This window comes from Lynx canadensis, chromosome A2 (assembly GCF_007474595.2).
Source record: "Lynx canadensis isolate LIC74 chromosome A2, mLynCan4.pri.v2, whole genome shotgun sequence".
Lineage (NCBI taxonomy): Eukaryota > Metazoa > Chordata > Mammalia > Carnivora > Felidae > Lynx > Lynx canadensis.
In genome coordinates, this window is record NC_044304.2 from 1,036,856 (window position 1) to 1,043,084 (window position 6,229).

Consider the following 6,229-nt stretch of genomic DNA (forward strand, 5'->3'; position numbering starts at 1 on the left):
CGCTGTTGGAGGAAACTCTCCAGACAGAGGAAAAGCCCCGAAACGCCGCGCTGAACGGGCCCCTTGGAAGCGCACGGAACGGCCACCTCTGAGGCATCGCCTAGTAAAATGACTCCGTCGTAAAGAGGACATGGTCCTCGAGGCCTGCAGGCAAGAAGACAGAGTGATCCGCCGGGGCAAGAGGATTCAGCCGTGAGACTTTCCAAACCGGCACATGGTGCGAGGCACGCGGGCAGCAGCCTCTTGTGAAGTAAAGTGAGTTGGGCGTCCGCGTGCCGCCAGGCTGTCCTTCAAGCGTCAAGGTAGGAGAAAGCCCCAGAAGCTCACGCCCAGAGTCGCAGTCCTGTGCGGGCTGGCCTGGGGGGGGGGGGGGGGGGGGGGGATGCACATACACATGTCCACCTGAGACGGAGAGGAAGAAGCACAAATAACACAACCGTAGGCTCAAGACTCAGAGCGGAGACCGGCACGAGCCCTGTGGTGTCGGGTTCGAGCCAGAGGGCTCAGCTCAGACTGGGCCCCGTAACGTAGGCAGGGAGATAAACGCAAAAACAGACGTGCGGCTGCGCGCTGACCTGCACGCGTGTTTCCCGTTTCCCTGACCCCACTCTTTGTGCTCTTCTCGCTATTTAGTTTATTTCTGACAAATGTCACAAGCCCACAGTTCCCAGGTGTGGTATTTGTGTTACATGATTATCTGTTGAATACGCTTTCATACACACGTATCCATAGACACGTGTGGTCCACACGCTGACTCCACAGTACTCTTCATCCTTGCCCACTGGAGATGCCATCCGGGGGCCTCTCCTTTCAGCCTGAAGAGTCTTTAATATTTTTTGTCGTGTGGGTTTTTTGGGCAACAAAGCGTCTCGGCTTCTCGTTGCCTAAAAAATAGCTTTATTTTGCCTGCACTAACGGTGGGTGTTTTTTGTTGGAAATGGAATTTTAGGTTGGCAGGTGGATTCATTTTTTTGTGTGCATGTGGGTTTTTTGTTTTTTTTTTTTTGCCTTCCAGCATATTTAAAAGAAAAAATTTATTTTGAGAGAGAGAGCAAGTGTGAGCAGGGGAGGGGCAGAGAGAGAGAGACAGAGAGAGGATCCCAAGCAGGCTCCATGCTGTCAGCACAGAGCCCAACGTGGGGCTCGGACCCACAAAATGCAAGATCGCGACCTGAGCCGAAGTCGAGAGTGGGACGCTGGACTGACTGAAGCTGCCAGGCGCCCCTTGTTGCCTTCCAACATTTTCAAGACCTCGTCCGGTTGTTTCTGACGTAAGGTGAGTTGCCATCGTTGTTCCCTTGAAGGTTGCGTACCTCTTTGCTTGTGAGACTACGTGTGTAAGTTACTTGGCTGTGATGTGTGGTTTTCTTCGGATTTGCTGTGCAGGGCGTTTGTCGGGCTCCTTAGATCTGTGGGTTGTGTCTTTCATCAGTTCTGGCAGATTTCCTACTGTCGGCTCCTACGTGTTTTTCCACAGCTTCTCTCTCCCCCAGGACTCTGGTGATCGACACGTAGGACCGTCTCATCTGACCCCGAGGGTCTCTGACACTCTGGGGATTTTGTTTGATTTTGTGGTTTTCCTTTTTGTTTATTTTTATTTATTTTTTAATCTTTATTTTTGAGAGAGAAAGAGTGTGAATGGAGGAGGGGCAGAGAGAGAGGGAGACACAGAATCCGAAGCAGGCTCCAGGCTCCGAGCCATCAGCCCAGTGCCCGACGCGGGGCTCGAACCCAGGGATTATGAGATCACGACCTGAGCCAAAGTCGGTGCTCAACCGACTGAGCCCCCAGGTTTCTGTTCTTCCTTTGTGCCTCCAGTTTGGCCGGTCCTGATGTGTCTTAGACTTACGGGTCCTTTTCTGTTTTGCTCCGCGTGCTTTCAAGCTCTCCGGTGCAGTCTTCTCCGGTATCTCGTACCTTCTAGAGGCCCCGCTCGTGTCTGAAGCCTGTTTCTCTGCGAATCCTCCCAACTCTTCGCCTCGGCCTCGTCGTCTTCTCCGTTCTTTTAACAGGTCCACAGCAGCCACCTGACGAACCTTGACATCTCACCTCGGCGTCCCGTCCCCCGTAGGTCCGCTTCTCTTAGCGGCTTTTGCTCCTCTTGGCTGCAGGTTACATTTTCCCCCTTCGCACGTCTCAGAATTGCTGTTACGCTCCAGCATCGTGCGTGACAGAGGAGGACCCCCCCTTCCCGGACCGGCTGCACCAGGGGGTTGGGCCGCTGGTGAGACCGGGTTTCTACCTAGCTTCAGCTCACCTCCAGTTTGCACGTCTTGAACTTGGTTCCTGTCTTGAGCTGCCTTGCTTGGGGGAGGGGTTATTTTTTTTTAATGTTTTTTTTTTTTTTAATTTTTTTTTTTTCAACGTTTATTCATTTTTGGGACAGAGAGAGACAGAGCATGAACGGGGGAGGGGCAGAGAGAGAGGGAGACACAGAATCGGAAACAGGCTCCAGGCTCTGAGCCATCAGCCCAGAGCCCGACGCGGGGCTCGAACTCACGGACCGCGAGATCGTGACCTGGCTGAAGTCGGACGCTTTACCAACTGCGCCACCCAGGCGCCCCTTTTAATGTTTTTTTTGAGAGCGCACATGTGAGCTGGGGAGAGGGAGAGAGAGAGGGAGAGAGCGAGAACCCCGAGCAGGCTCCGCACTGTCAGCGCAGAGCCCGATGCGTGAGATCGTGACCTGAGCCTCAATCGAGAGTCGGCGCTGAGCCCACTGAGGCGCCCAGGCGCCCCTTGAGCTGCCGCGTTTCTGTTGTCAGCCCCGAGTTGTAGCGGGGGCTCTGATTCCAGGCATGGGGAGACCACAGACTTCGCTCTGCCTCTCCACCCCACCCACCCGCATCAGCAGCCCAGCGCGAGGCAAAATGCCAAGGGAGGAAGAAAGCCTGCCGTGTTTCGAGCCCCTCCAGGTTCCAGGTCTTTGTGCCGCCCCCACGGGCACCGGCCCCAGCCGGCTTCCCTTTTGTCAGAGAACGCCCTGCCCATGGCACACCCCACTCGGCGAGTGCTTCCGGGGGTGGCCTGCCGGCCCCTGTTCGTCTGGCAGTGGCTTTTCCCCTGAAAACCCAGCTTCTCTCCACGGCCTGGCATCCACGTCCCTTTGATGGGTTTACAATTAAATATTTCTTTTACGTTTTCTTTTAAGTTTAGGGTTTTCATTGTGGTCTGATGCATGCGTACAATATGAAATAATTAGCCCAACGTTAACTATCGGGGTAACGAACACACCCGCCACCTCAGAGCCGACCACGTGTGCATGCGGTGAGAACACCGGGTCGGCTGTTAGTCCTCAGGCATATGGGGTAGCAGTGACTGTGGCCGCCAGGCTGTCTGCTGTAGCCCCAGAACGTGCGCGCCTTGCAACTGAAACCCGTACCCCACGACCGGCACCTGCCCGTCTCCTCCACCCCTGGCCGCCGCTGTGCTCTCCGCCTCCGTGAGTTCTGATGTCGTTTTAGATTCCACGTGTGAGAGGTCCTATGGCCCCTGCCTCTGTGTGCATAGCGCCATGCACGTTGTTGCAAAGGGCAAAGCTTTTCTTTTTATAAAAAAAAGGGCTGAATACTACACATTTTCTTCATCCGTCCTTGACACTTGGTTTCCATGTCTGGTCAGCAGGGCTGCACTGAACTTGGGAGTACAGATGTTTGGGACACTGATGTCATTTCCTTTGCACGTATACCCAGAGGTGGAATTGCTGCATGTTATATATATATAAATTTTTTAACTTTTTAAGTTTATTTTGAGAAAGCGTGAGGAGGGGAGGGGCAGAGAGAGGGAGAGAGCGAGAGGATCCCAAGCAGGCTCCAAGCCATCAGCACAGAGCCCGATGAGGGGCCTGAACTCACGAAACCATGAGATCGTGACCTGAGCCAAAACCGCGAGTCAGACGCTCAACTGAGCCACCCAGGCACCCCCGCATCATGTATTTCTATTTCAAATTCTTGGGGGCGCCTCTAAGACTGTTTTCATTGGCCACACCTGTGTATGGTTCTGTAGTGCATTTTAAGTTTATTTTGAGAGAGAATGCAGGCAGGGCAGGGGCAGAGAGAGAATCCCAAGCAGGCTCCACACTGTCAGCACAGAGCCCAATGCGGGGTTCAGTCTCACAAACTGTGAGATCATAACCTGAGCTGAAATCAAGTCGGACGCTCAACCAATTGAGCCACCCAGACGCCCCCATCTTGTCTTTAACCAGCTAAAGTTATGGCCTGCTGCAGTGGTCTATGTGTCTATGTTCTAACCAGAAGTCACCCCTCTTACTGTGTCCTCAAGGTCTATAGGGTCTGTAGTGCTGTCCCCTTTTCGATCTTGACATCGCTCTTGGGTTTTCGCTTTTTTTATTTTTTATTTTTATTTTTTTTAACGTTTATTTATTTTTGAGACAGAGAGAGACAGAGCATGAACGGGGGAGGGTCAGAGAGAGGGAGACACAGAATCTGAAACAGGCTCCAGGCTCTGAGCTGTCAGCACAGAGCCCGATGCGGGGCTTGAACTCACGGACTGCGAGATCATGACCTGAGCCGAAGTCGGCGGCTTAACCGACTGAGCCACCCAGGCCCCCCTGGGTTTTCGCTTTTTAAAATGTGATTTCATCAAGGAACCAGCTAATGGTTTGTTTTTTATTTCATTTGTCTTCACTTTTGGTCTATTTCCCATTTTTGGGGTCAGCTTTGCTGTTTTCTTGTTTCTTAAAATGAAAGCTTAGACCTTTGGCTTTAAACCTTTCTTCTTTTCTTTTTAAAAATTTTTTTTTTCAACGTTTTTTATTTTTGGGACAGAGAGAGACAGAGCATGAACAGGGGAGGGGCAGAGAGAGAGGGAGACACAGAATCAGAAATAGGCTCCAGGCTCCGAGCCATCAGCCCAGAGCCTGACGCGGGGCTCGAACTCACGGACCACGAGATCGTGACCTGGCTGAAGTCGGACGCTTAACCGACTGCGCCACCCAGGCGCCCCCCTTTCTTCTTTTCTAATGTATATGTAAATTTCCCCAAGTTTGCTTTAGCAGGATCCTGAAATTTTGGTGTATTATAATCAGAGTATCATTCAGTTCAACAGTTAATTTACATATGGCTTTTTTAGCCCATGTTTGATTCCGCTGTCATCAGAGCTGGGTGTAGTGTTCTATAGATATTGATTAGGTAAAGTCTGTTCAACTATTAAAGATCCTTCTTGATTTTTGTTCGTTCTGTCATTTAGAGAGAGGTGTGACAGTGTTAATTTCCAACCAGGGTCATAGATTTCTCATTTCTGTTCTGCCGACTCTTAAACCTAATGGTGCTCTGGTGCACAGACTTAGGGCGGTCCTTCCTTCCTGTGGGATTGACCCGTTCATCCTCGTGAAATGTCCTTTAACTGTTACGAACGCTCACTGCCTTAAGGTCTGGTACTGATACAGGTGTGGTCAGTGTTTGCAGGGCGATTTTTCCCACCGTTCAGCCTCAGTTTCTGTTTCTTCGTAGTTAAAGTGAGACTCTTGCAATCAGGAAGCTGTCTGGTTTTGGTCTTGCATCCAGTCTGATGGTCCTAACCTTTCAACCGGAGGATTTAGATCTGCATACGTCTAACGTAACTGGTGCGCGGTTGAGTTTCCGTCTGTCTTTACTTACATTTTTGAAGGGCTCAGAATTCTAGTTTGGTAGTTCTTTCTGCTGGCTGTTTGTGACATTTTTTTCCCTTTGGTTTTTAGCAGTTTGTGTATACGTGAATTTTTTTTTTAACCTCACTTTGGGTCACTGAGATTTTTCAGTGTGTGAATTGATGTCTTTATTCATTTTGGAAAATTCCTGGCTACCATGCTGTTCCCTCTCTGCTTTTTCTCAGGAACGCCCTAACACGTGGGGCAGAGCCAGGTGGCGGACCCGGGTCAGGTTACCCACGCTGCACAGGCACAGCCCCGGTCCGGAGGGCAGAGCCACCAAGGTGTAGGCACAGCTTGCTGCAGCAGGGTCTGGGGTGGGGGGCTTCTGCAGGGACATGATGGGCATCACAGAAGCTTTGTGAGGACAGAGGGCATGGGGAGGATCCCCGCCTGGTCTGGACGCCCTAGGGGAGGGACATCTGTGTTAGCAGCGACTCCGGATGCAGGCGGAGTCACAGCCCCCCCCCAATCTTACAGGTGGAGGGGGCAGGGAGACAACTGCAGAGAGAAGAGCCAGATCTCAAAGCTGCCAGGGTCCCCTCCCGCCACCCCTGACCGGAAGAAGCACGCAGGTCAGGA